The following is a 13,904-nucleotide window of genomic DNA, read 5'->3' on the forward strand; positions in this document are numbered from 1 at the left end:
TTGATTTATTCTTAAAACTTTATTCCTTCTATATTTATCTTTATTTTACGTTTATAATTAACATTTTAATTTAATTTTTTTCATTATAGTATTGATAATTGGTTCTTCAGTATTTTTCCATTTTTTATTTGTATATTTGAATATTATATTTTTCTTCCAGTTTTGTGGTCAATTTAATATATTTTTGTTAATAGTCGTTAATATTTTTAATTAATTTTTTTTAAATATCTGACGATGGATTCTAGAAATATTTGGGAGTCCAATTTTTTAGAATACTCCCAAATATTTCTAGAATCTCGAAGTGAGGAAGTAGATTCTTTGAAGTCCGAGATCGATCTCCAATATGCTTTATTAAAATTTTAATATCTTTGTAAATATAATTGTTCATTCATTTTATTGCTTTAAATGCATTGTTAAATTGTATATTTTGCCAACGTAACTTTATATATTTAAATTAATGTTGTTTTTTTAGTAAAATTTCTCTAACATTTTCATCACTTTTATGTTTATCTTCCAATCTTTGAAATTAATTTTTTTTGAGTTTTATTAAATGAGTTTTAATCTCTTTTCTTAAATATTTGTTTCAAAGATGTTTTAAAATTACCTACAATGAAATCTAGGAAATTTTAGAGTATGATATGATTATTTAAAAACATTTTGAGGTGAGAAAATGAATTTTTGGGAGTCCGAGATCGATCTTCAATATATTTTTTTTATTAAAATCTTAATATGCTCTTTTATATTACTTATTAATTATGATGCTTCTTTAATTATGTTTTTTGCTTATATATGTTCATATTAAATTAATTTTGTTCTCTAATTAATATTTTTCTAAGACTTAAATTTTATGTAAAACTCTTTTTAAGTCATATAAAAAATTTATTTAAATTATACTTTTTGTATGTTGAACATTTAAAAATTAATATATTATCTCAAAACGTAGAATTTTTTTTAAATAATGTTTTTTTAATAAATAATGATAAAAATAGGGTTGGGGAGAAATATTTTAAAAAATAGGTGTTTTGGAAAAGTATTGACAGATTTAGGGTAGTGAAATCGTGTACCTGATATACGATTTCCATGTGGTAGACTCGTGTACCGGGTACACGAGTCCATTTAATCTAGTCAGCTGACGTGGTTGACCATTTAATCCGTGACAGACTCAATCTCGCTCTCTCTTACAATCTCGCTCTCGTTCACAATCTCACTCTTTCTGAATATCTCTCTCTTACAATCTCGCTCTCAATCTCGCTCTCTCTTACAATCTCGCTCTCTCTCACAATTTCACTCGCTCTCTCAATCTCACTCTCTCTTACAATCTTGCTCTCTCAATCTCACTCTCTTTTGCAATCTTGTTCTCAATCCCGCTCTCTCTTACAATCTCGCTCTCTCTTACAATCTCGCTCTCTCAATCTCGCTCTCTCTCATAATCTCGTTCTCTCTCAACATCTCACTCTCTCAATCTTTGAACCTTGAACCATATAATGTTCTAAGCTCAATTATGCATGTTCTGATAAAATTCTGATGTTGAACCTAATTTTTATACTTTCAAAAGAACTATAACAAACAAAAAAATAATACAAATATAAACATAAACTCATTATGCAAACCTTATAAAACTCAAAAGAACTATTAATTATAAAACTCATAAGTGAACTCGTGTACCGGGTACACGAGTTCGCTTGACCGGTCAATCAGTTAGCTAACGTGGTCAGCTGAATGGATTAAATGAACTCATGTACCTGGTACACGAGTCTGCCACATGGAAATCGTGTACCGGGGTACACGATTTCACTACCCTAAATCTGTCAATACTTTTTCAAAACACCTATTTTTAAAATATTTTCTCCCAACCTTATTTTTGTCATTATTTATTAAAAAAAATCCAAAATGTATTCTAATAATTTATTTTTGTAAGATCACGTTTTTCCTAAAAACACTCAGAATCTAAAAGATTTGGGAGTTCAATTTCCTAGAATTCTTGAGGTGAGCATCTTTCAAAGTTCGAGATTTGATAAAAAAAAATATGAATTTAATTAACGTTTTTTAAAAAATATTTTTATGATAACATTATTCCTATAACAGATTTTGAGAACTCGTAATAATTTCTCAATTTATTATGAGTTGAGGAATTTTTCTCAATTCTAATATAGTCAAATTGATGGAAATTATTCCACTTATTTTATGAATAATTACTTCAAATATTGGGGTAATGAGGGGCAAAATAAGACAATTATTTTAAAACATTTTTTTTTAAAATGAATAATTTTAAAGAATATTAACAACTCAATATTTGAATTTTGACCGTTGTTTTCTAAATAGATGTGGTGGATGTTAATACCTTTCCTATACACAAATGACTCGTGAACTCAAGTCTAGTTTTTTATAAACAATATTTTTTAAAATTAAAAACTATTTATTTTACTTCGATGTCCAATCACACCGTAAAAAAGATTGACGATGACTCATTTTTATTTTCTTTTAAAATTACTCCATTTTATGACGTCAATCGTTCTGCATCATCTCAGGTACGTTGACATAATATATATTTAAGAAGGCTTTTCAATCTAAAAAAATGGTGGGATTTCTTATTTGTGTTGAGATATTGATGTTTTATTTTTTATTATTTTTGATAAATTAGGGTGAATTTAATATTAACCTCTTTTCTAAAAAGGTGTGAGATGTTATCTTATGTATAATCAAATGTATCTTAAACATTATAATAATAAAGAAAACATTGGTAGGTCAAATGATTGCCTAATAATAATAACTAGCAAGGGCATAAGTTAATTTGATAAATAAATAAACAAAACATCAAATTGAGCCTAGTTTATCAATAATTATTATATATGTACACTACTATTAAGATTGAAAATTTAAATTTCCATACTCAACTTTGTTGTAATAAGACAAGTAAATAAAAACAAGGGTTCTTAAAAAAAAATAAAACAGATAAATTCACTTTATCGATTTGCATACATAAGAAATCTTATTAAATCGTTTCATGATATAGACAATCGTTATAAATTTAAAATACATCGATTAAATTAAAAAGTGAAAGTTCAAAGCTTAAATTGTTATACACTAAAGTTTAGAGACGTAAGTTGTCAAAAAAAAAAAAAAATACTTTTGTAAAATTTTGCCTTTTAGATTAGGTTGGAATTGACTATCCCAATATGAAATTGATAACGAAAGATCTTTCAAACTTAACAATCTTGGATATGTTGCTTCCCTTCATGCTGGTGTTTGGTTATGTGTCTAAATCATACTCTGAATCTACAGGATTAATTAAAATGATAAATGTTAAGATTTTAATTTAAGAAAAATTCGATAGAAACATTGATAAAATATAAATTTGCATGGAGTTTTTCCCTACATCGATTTCAAATTACTTTGTACTTGCTAACAATAGTTTACTTTTATTGTAAATTTATTCTAAATGGAAAAGATCAACTATTTCAAATCGTACCAATTAACTTAATCTTAACGGACAAATTTAAAGAAAAATAATGTTGTATCCAATTTGAATTGGTTGATTTTGATTGATTCCGATTTACTTTCTTTGTTTTTACTTTTAACAACTCAAGTAAGAATTTCAAATTTTCTAAGAAACAAAATCTTAGGCAAAAAAAAGTAAATAAAATTGAACCATGCCAAAATGTAACGACTCGACTCCTTAAGACTTAAACTAGGTTGTTACTATAGACCTTCCATGCATGGAATTCAAATCCACATCTTTTCGTAACTTAGTAAAAACCTAATGAATGATGAAAAATAATTAATTTTATTAAAAACTAAATAATTTAAATTTAAATAGCAGGATACACATAAAAGCCATAAAAACAAAACTAGAAAACTTCCTTAAAAGTAAAGCGCAAATTCCAAATCCTTGAGTTCATATACCAAAACTAGAAATCAAAAACATAAAAATTCTAAAAACATGAGCGGAAGTATATGATTGGTTCTAGTGGCTCGATCCCATATTCCGCTTGTCATTCGTCGACATGCTCTTACTCTTACCTGAAAATAAACCTGAGAAAGAATGAGTATAAAATACTCAATAAGTAACCTCACTAACAGGGTCAGACTAAGCATTTATGTCCAATAAATGCTACATGAATTGAAACTCTATACTAGTGGGACCTAAAGATTTCTCTATTAACTGGCTCACTCTTTTACCTTTCCCTTAGACGTGCGTCACTTTCACACACATCAGGTCTGATGTATATCTCTTTCATATACATTAAACCCTCTAGGAATGCATCCCCAGATCTTCTCTATAAATACAGGGATGTGCACCTCTTTCTTACACATGGTTATGTATACACCTCTTTCATATACATATAACCCATTGAGCGTGCACCTCTTTCGTACACCTCAGCCCCCTCTAGGTATGTATCATTTTCGTACATACAAGTTCTAGTACATCTCTTTCATGCACTAGTGTCCCTAGAAATGCATCATTTTCATGCACTCAAATAAATCAAATATTGAAAAGGAAAAGATATCGCATCCAAGATCATAATACATGTAACATTTACCTATTCATGAGTTCCATAAAATCTTGTAAATAATATCACGCAGATCAATATAGACAAGCATGCGTAATCTTGTAAAAAAAAAAATGAATCGATCCTAGTACATCTCTTTCATGCTCTAGACTCCTTAAAACATTCACATAATGGATCATTCATAATTTTATGGTAAATCACACGACATACATTCATAGATCCAAAACTAAATCTCATGAAAACATGTACATCAACATATATCTAATTTTCGTTTAGCGCTATGGAATTTCAGTGGTAGTCACTTATCTCATAGTTTAGACCCAAGCTCAATCGTTCTCTTAACATACCTCGTAAAAATTCTAAATCATGTTCATACATATAACATGTTTCGAACATATTATTACATGCTCATATATTCTTTCTAAACAGTTCGTTCAATCTTAGAACCAACAAAATTATCCTTATTTTAATCACCTGGTACAAAAGCAGTTTCAGTAGTAAGATTACTTACTTCAATATGAAATTGAAATAATAATTCTGTAGTCGAGCAAACTCTCAAATCCAACTTCACAGCCTTTAGTCTAATCTTAGGGCATGAAGAAAATTCATTTTAGTCTTCAAGCCCAATTTCATACATAAAACAATTTTAGAAGCCAACAAATTTTTTACCCAACTAGCACTTTAATCTTAAATCACCTCCAAACCCAAGTTAAAATAAAAACAATCACCCAATTTAAATTCAATTTTCGATATTATTAACAAATAATAATAATAATAATAATAAAATAATTAAAAAAATAAAAATTAATTTGACATAAAATTCAAATTTTCCTTCAAACAACTAAATTTTAAAATTAACAAAAATATCTTTAATTATTGAAAAATATTGAATTTAATTTACGAACGCTCATGTTAAAATTTAAATTTAGACCCAAAAGAAAAACTACCCAACATGCAAAATTTAAATTCAAACATTGTGGTTAAAATACAATGAATATTCCAAAATATTAATTTTTTTTTTTTTTTAAAAAAAAAAAAAAAAAAAAACCATTTGAATTGCATCTGTCTGTCATATGCGATAACATTAATTGCTTCATGACAAAAAGTAGAATCCAAATTATGGGGTTTAAGATGGACCACATTAAATAAAGATTTTTAAATTCACAGAGGCAACTTTCATTATTAGTTGACCTTAAATTGATTAATCCAAACAATAATGACAATAATAACAACAATAATTATTATATGTTTTGCTTTTGATCGGTCACAATTCGGCCTTTTGAAACATATGGTAAAATTTGTTAAAATTTGATCTTTATTATAAAAAATTATTGAGAAACATCATTGTCATGAGTATTCATTAAAAAATATATAATTTATTCTATAAAGTTTTATTGGTAATAATTTAGTCTTGTGTTACAATTCAATCTTGAACTTTGCTATACTATTTAGTTATGTAATTCAAAATTTATAATATTTTAATCGCTATAGTGAAATATTATTAAGATTTATTAGGATGTCTCATCTATGTAATTCAATCAAGTGATTAGGAACGAAATATGTTTATAAATTGTTAAGGTAAAAGCGTTACATAACAAAAATTGATAGAATTTTTAATCATTTTTTCCACGTGATAGTGATTAAATTGTTATAAATATTAAAGTACATTGACTAAACTTTACGTTACATACTAAATATAGTACTAAATTGCTATAAAGTTAACTGTATATAGAATGAATTATAACAAATTAAAATTTAGAGACATACTATTGTTTAATTTTCATGATAGTTTAAGAGTCAAAAGTATTTTTATCCATAAAAATATGTGAAGGTAAAATATCACGCATGTTGTGAAATTGAGGAACACAACGAGAACACGGATATGAAGAAAATAAAATATAATAATAAAAAAATAAAATAACTAAAATCATGAAATGACTAAAATTATACAATTGGATAATAGAAAATCTAGTGGAATTTGAAATGGATTTCTTACCAATGGGCATCTATTTATTAATATAATATTCATAATACTCTTCCTTAGATGCCCATATGTATATAAAATATGCTTCGTTAAAATTATTATTAGGAAAAATCCAATGGGACAAAACCCTAGTGAAAGAAAAATAATACATATTTCATATAATATATACTCCTAAAAGTATACAATCATATTTACTCCCCCTCATGAAAACATCACTTAAGATCTTTGAATTGCCGTATTCCAATGTTGTGCACTAATTTTTCAAAAGTAGCGGTTAGTAATGCCTTTGTATATAAGTCTGTCAGGTTACCCTTTGAACAAATTTGTTGTTCAGTGATGTCATCATTTTCTTCAAGAACGTGAGTGTAGAAAATTTTCTGTGAAATATACTTTGTTATATCTCCTTTAATATATCATCTTTTGATTTAGGCTATACAAGCTGTGTTGTCTTCGTATAATATTGTTGGAGAGTTTTTATTTGAAGACAAGTCATATGTTTCACAAATGTGCTGAGTCATTGATCTTAGCCATACACATTCTCGACTAGCCTCGCGAATTGCAAGAATTTTAGCATGATTTGAGGAAGTGGCCGTTATGGTATGTTTTACCGATCGCCATGATATAGCAGTTCTTCCACATGTGAACATATAATCTGTTTGAGATCTAGTTTTGTGTGGATAAGATAAATATCCAGAATCTGCATAACCAACTAGATCAAAATTTGATTTATTTGAATAAAACAAACTCATATCGAGTGTTCCTTGGAAATAACGAAGTATATGCTTAATTTAGTTCCAATGTTTTCTTGTTAGAAAATAACTATATCTTGCTAATAAATTTACTGAAAATGCAATATTTAGTCTTGTATTATTAGCAAGCTACATAAGGGCACCAATTGCACTAAGATATGGTACTTCAAGACAAAGAAATTCTTCATTATCTTCTCGAGGTTGAAATATATCTTTTTTTATATCTAATGAACGGACTTCCATTGGAATATTTAATAGATATGCTTTGTCCACATAAAATCTTTTCAAAAATTTTCATGTATAAGTTAACTGATGAATAAATATTTCATCTGCTAAATACTTAATTTACAAACTAAGACAAAATTTTGTTTTTCCAAGATATTTCATCTCAAATTATTTCTTAAGATATTTTATTGCATTTGAAAAATCTTCCGGAGTTCCAATTATATTCAAGTCATCAACATATAAAATTATAATAGAAAATCATGATTTTGATTTCTTTATAAAAACACACAGACATATTGGATTATTTTGATATCATTCTTTCAATAAATATTCACTCAGGCGATTGTACCACATCTGTCGGACTTTAATATTGGTTTTAAACCGACATTAAAGACCTTTAGTGAAATTTCCAACCGACATTAAAGACCTTCAATGAAATTTCCACTTTAATGTCGGTTGCAACCGATATTAAAGTCTCTGTTTTTTTTTTAAATTATTAACCAATATTGAAGCCCGAATCTGTCCGTTTTTTTTAAATTCCGTTGTTGAATCCATTTTTTTCATTTTTTTGGTCAAAAAGTATAACGTGACAGACACATCATCATTGAACGTTGTGGCTATGACATATTATTCATGTATGGATTGTAAATCTATTGCATTTAATCCACAAATTCTACTATAAAATTATAATTTAAAAGGCTGTACAATAATTCAGGCCTTGAAAACACAAATTACAAATAATACAAATATTATGAGATTACTGTCTCTCTCCACTTGGTAAGTATGGATCCCTTCATAATTCTTCTTGAATCAACCCCCTAGCTTCAACAGTATCTGGTTATAGGCATCTTTGTCTGACCACTGTTGTTCAAATGATCACAAACAAAAAAGGTTTAAGATAAAGGATTGAAAGTGAAAATGTGATAAGAATTCATATTCAACTAACCGTGTTTATTGGGAATGTGCATAAATGGTATATTCAAGGCAAAATTCTTGTAGTGAATGTGTTGGATTTAAAGTTCCCCAAGAAAAAGTATAAAAAGGTTGCGATACCAAATATTTACTCCTTTATTGCATCTGCAAAACAAGAAAACTCAATAGTTGAATAAACGAGAGAAGCTTCTTTTTCACCTGTGCTTAAAACTGCAAGCATTCAAAAATGCACTTACCAGGAACAATTTTCACCTGAACCCTTGCTGTTGCAAGAAATCCATCTCCTCCCCACCCATTCCAAACACCTAAAAAACACACAAACAAAAAAGGTTTAAGACAAAGGATTGAAAGTGAAAATGTTATCAGAATTCATATTCAACTAACCATGTTTATTGGTAATGTACATAAAACCCCCACATTTTCTCAAGAAAACATATCACAAGAAGCAGTGGAGAAGCAAAATCAAGTAACGTCGCAGATAGTTTACCTCAGGAGTATGTGGGCTAATTTCAAGAGGGACCCACTCATCTGGGACTTTCATAAATCTTTCGAAGTCCTCAAACATGTTAACTGTGAAAATATGAGCTCTATCCAGCTTGTACCCATCAGTCTTCTCTTTAGCAAGCTCTGCCTCCTACAATATGACTGAAATTAAATGAACATCTCTCACAAGAACAGTGGTTTTTCCTGTAGTAGCATTATACTTCAAAACTCTCCCAGTGTTCTCAGCAGAAAAAACTACCTGCAAGAAGTTCCTGCACAAGAAATATAGGTATAAAAACTCTTAGAAGATTTCTACTCTTTGGCCTTAGAAATTAGAATTAAGAGACAAGCAGAAAGAAAACTAAAAAAAATCACAAAGGCCAAAGAGTCCTTTGAATGGTCTTGGAATTAGTCTAGTTAATCTAGATTTTGAACCAAATTACTGAATGTCATAACAACTTGATATTTTGGTTTATAAGAATAGAATACAATGTTTTCTTGAATAAGAACAACACCACAAGTTTTATAGAGAACATAAAGGAGATCTTCCATTCCCCTACTCCTTGTTGATCAACAAGTTTTACTTTTGATTTTCACATAACCCTCATCTATAAAGTGGTGAGCAACAAGAAAACCACCATAATATTATTAGGAAGCATCTATGGTCTTTTGATAATTAGCAAGAGAAAATCACAATAGCTTACCTTCGGTGTTATTTGGTGCTGCTATCTGTGAAGTACACATACCCTTCTTCATCAAGGTCTAGATCATTGGTGAACTTGAATGACACTCCTGCTGCTTCAGTTGAAAGAGATGTTGCCAGACCTCCTTCCGGTTCGACTTTTATCAGCCTGAAGTATGCATCTGCAATATATAAATCGCCTGTCTTCTTGTCAAACCGGAGACCCAAAGGGCGGCTACATATATGTTCATTCTTATAATAACTTAAAATTGATGGCTTAGGATCACATATCTCTAACCTGAAACCATATGGAAACAAATTAGAATGTATCGGCAATATTTAAAAACAAATACCTAGAACAAGGAAATGATAGATAAGTAATTATAAAACATCAAAATCAGAGATGCTACAAACAAATTTTGGCATGTAACAATACAGATCTATTTATCACATTTCGATGATACTATTAAAGGGAAAATTATCAGACATAACCCTCAGGGATGGATCTCGGTCGGAAAGGACCGAGAAAAACTAGACCAACTAACAGAATGCTAATTGTGAAAGATGAAAACATTTGAGGGATATTTATAACTATTCCCCCTTACTAAAAGTCTCCAAAAAGGATTTATTTAACATAACCTAAGATCATTTTCGTCTTGATGAGATGATCTTCCACGGCATATATATCTTCCACGACAAATCATTAACGTAACCTCAAATCTTCCACGGCAAGATTTGAGAGTGTAGCGTGCGGCGGCAGTCGATGAGATGGTGTCACGTATAATTTGTGTGAAAATACATTGTTCACCATTAAAATTTCCCAACTTCTCTGTCAAATATTTGTTTCCGCAATGGTAGAAACCCAACAGAAAGAAGGAGAAAAAAAAAACCTCAAGCTTCACTCCTAAACATCCGCACAACATACAAATAAAAACCATTAATCAGTACCCTTCAAACTTTAAACATATAAATTTAAGCAAAAAAAAAAAACGGATAATAATATTGATGCACTAATATACGTCAAAGCAAAAAATGAGACAAGAAAAATCTCACCCTTTCCCTCTTCATTTCCACAACTCTTCCATGGGGATGCCACGCTCCTGCGTGACGTCTCTAAACTGTTTCATCTCCTGCACGGCGACCACCGTTGCCCCTGGCATTGTTGAGGGCATTGTTACTTCCAAGTTGCTTCCCTAATGCATTCTCAACACCTGCCATTTCGAAGACAATTCTAACTGCTCCACCAGCAATCACACCAGTACCAGGAGAAGCAGGTCTTAGCATTACTTTTGCTGCTCCATAATCTCCCTCCGACCTACAATTTTCCACACTCTCCTTAGCCAATATTTACAATAACACACCGCAACCCAAGATATGAATATGACTAAAATATTATTCACTGGCATTCATAATTTGAAGGTTCCTTGTTTAGCTTCTCGTTTCCTGGAATCTGCTATACTTTTAAGTCTTTACATTTGCGTCTAAAAAGGGAAAGCATTCTGTATGTCTGTAGTTGTCCAGATGCTTAGTAGGTACTAATTCTTTCAGCCATAGAAAGAACACTAGAAGATCAATCGTAACAACAAGTTCTTTACAGTCTAATTTTAGCATACTTTAGACATAACAGTGAAATATACCAAGCCATCTACAATAGACGATTAAAAACATCATGAAGATTCAGCCACAGAAGCAGCAAACACCTCCAATGACCAACTTGCAATGAGGATTCAAAGTTCAGACTGGCTACAGACCACAGGATTCGTATTAACTAACTTAAAACAGACAAAGCCAATTTAGTGTTGAAGCAAGGATTAGAGTACTCAGCAGACAGTGAAGTAAAACATTCCTATAAATCAAAATACTCATCCAATTCTTCCTTAAATCCCATTGCAGATGTGGGATTGAACCATACAGTATCCACCTTTGAAATGGTAATGCTTGCCTTATCAACACATTGGGTTTAAGTCCCATCTTCCTAGTTGAATCTATTCCCGTTATCAGCAAACCAAAGGCTTATTATCTGTTTTTTTATTGCTTAAATTTATTATCATAAATAGTACATTATTATTATCTGTTTGACGGCTGGGCTTAAATTTATAATCTTCCTAATTGAATCAATATTCAATTACAAAAAAAACAGATTTCTTAATAAAACCATGAATGGACGGCTGGGCTTGTACCTTCAACAATGGAACGAACGGTTGGGCTTCGACAGAATGGATGGTGGATCTCGTAGAAGAAGACGACTAGATCTACTATGCCTACGCGTGAAGAACGCCAGATCTGCTATGGCTATGCGTGAAGTAAATCTGTAAATTTGTAAATCTGCTAGGCTATGCGTGAAGTAAATCTGTAAATCTGTAAATCTGCTATGGCTACGCTAGATCCTGTGAGCTTCGACACAACCTTTTATTCTCCATGTGAGTTCCTCTGGTGAGCTTTAAGATCGGGTTCTCTATACCCAACCCGAGTTCCTCTGGTGAGCTTAACGCTCCTTTGTTCCAGATCCGGTCCAGACCTTCACCTGCGCAGAATCACCCGCCAGTCCAGTCAAGCCTTTCAGCTCCGAAATTCCAGATCCGGTCAACGCCTGTGTAGCATCTGATTAATGAAAAAAATGAAAAAAAATGGTGGATCCAGATCTACTATGGTGGATCCAGATTTCCTATGGATGATCGGTGATGACAGATTGAAGTGGAAGTCGACGAAAGGGAGGGTTTTTCAGGAGAAGAGAGGGAAATGAAAAAAATGGGGGGAAGTCGGATGTTTAATGTTTAATGTTTTTTAAAAACGGATCTTTAATATTGGTTTTAAACCGACATTAAAGATTACCTACAATGTCGGTTTAAAACCGACATTAAAGATCCGTTTTTTTTTAAAAAAACAAAACTGACATTATGCATCCGATTTCACTTTTTCCAACCGACATTAAAGGTCAAAATTCTTGTAGTGATCATTCCCAAAAATTTGATATATATGATTCAGGTACCTTAAATCCTTTTGAGATCTTCATATAAATATTTTTATTAAGAGATCCATATGTTAGTATTGGTATCCTAAATCTCTTGTATTCTCATGGTTTGTAAACTTTGTATAAACAAATTGTTATTAATAAAATAATTGTTATTTTATAAGCATACACTCAATCCAATAAACTAAAGATCCTAAGTTATTTTATGTAATTTAAACAAGTACGTTGAAACATACAGATGGATCTTGTTTAAATAATAATCTAAATGGTCTATAGTTGATGGATAAGGTTGGATACCTTATCCTTGTGACGCTACGGATACAACCCGCTTTATAGGTTTTACAAGTGTTGTAAAGTGCTACAAATGAAGCAGGGGTATCCTATACAAAGAGTTTGTATAAGACCGAACCACGAAGTGATTATTCTCATTATATAATGCTATTAATAATAGAGACTTACATTTCACAAAGATGACCATAGGTGACATAACCTGAATCTTGAGTGAGTTGTGAATCCTGCTCATGAATGCACTCCTTTGATTTGTATGGGTGAGAGTAGCCAAATTGCCAACTCAATAAGCTTACCATTTTGGGAATTCGTCTGATTGGGAAATTGGGAACACAGCTACACAAGACGAAATTCACTTATTCCCTAATGTCGGGATAAGTAGATAAATTGGTCCCTTAAAGACTGATTTCGAGGCTTCAACAATATGGCCACACCCTATTCTGGCCGAGAAGGACTTGGTCATAGTTGGACTATGACTTGTTGTTCATTAGAGAAATCAGTGGTACTTAAGGAGTTAAATGTAACTATAGGGGCAAAACGATAATTTTGGCTCAGTTGTGATTGGTTATATCCAATGGATACAGAAATATATATGTAGTTCGAAGAGTGCAACTCTCGGTTTTTAGTGGAATAACCAACAATTAATGGAAAATGAGTAATTTAATTAAAGAGTTTAATTAATTATCCAAGTATCATTGGAGCTCCAATCTACACGTCCATAAGATCCCCTCTGTAGCTCAACAAGAATTTAATTGAGAATTAATTTTGGATTAATTTGAAATGTTCAAATTATTTGAGGGAATTAATTATATATGATATAATTAATTAAATTAATTATATATGTGATATAATTAATATAATATATTTGATAAATTATAATATAAAGTATTTTGAGGGGAATTAAATATTTGAACATGATTCAAATATTAATTGTATGGATGAGATTCATATAATTGAATTTAATATAAATATGATTTATATTAAATGCCATGCATTGTTGAGAGAAAATAAAACTATACGTTATATTATATTTGATACAATCTAAAACTATAGGTTATTTATTATATTTGATATAACA

The 13,904-nt window shown here is 30.4% G+C and overlaps 2 long non-coding RNA genes across 2 annotated transcripts; both read right to left on the reverse strand.

Annotated features, from left to right (window-relative positions):
* Positions 1–8,070: 8,070 nt before the first annotated feature.
* LOC120078149 (uncharacterized) lies at positions 8,071–9,144 on the reverse strand. Its single transcript, XR_005481928.2, has 4 exons — positions 8,890–9,144; positions 8,639–8,707; positions 8,416–8,546; positions 8,071–8,330 (listed from the first exon to the last, which is right to left on the reverse strand). It is a non-coding gene; the product is annotated as an uncharacterized LOC120078149 (long non-coding RNA).
* A 445-nt stretch (positions 9,145–9,589) lies between these two features.
* LOC150036230 (uncharacterized) lies at positions 9,590–12,343 on the reverse strand. Its single transcript, XR_016529900.1, has 3 exons — positions 11,748–12,343; positions 10,621–10,882; positions 9,590–9,865 (listed from the first exon to the last, which is right to left on the reverse strand). It is a non-coding gene; the product is annotated as an uncharacterized LOC150036230 (long non-coding RNA).
* Between the last annotated feature and the right edge of the window lie 1,561 nt (positions 12,344–13,904).

Source organism: Benincasa hispida, chromosome 5 (genome assembly GCF_027475165.1).
Source record: "Benincasa hispida cultivar pf3 chromosome 5, pf3_genome.v1.1, whole genome shotgun sequence".
Lineage (NCBI taxonomy): Eukaryota > Viridiplantae > Streptophyta > Magnoliopsida > Cucurbitales > Cucurbitaceae > Benincasa > Benincasa hispida.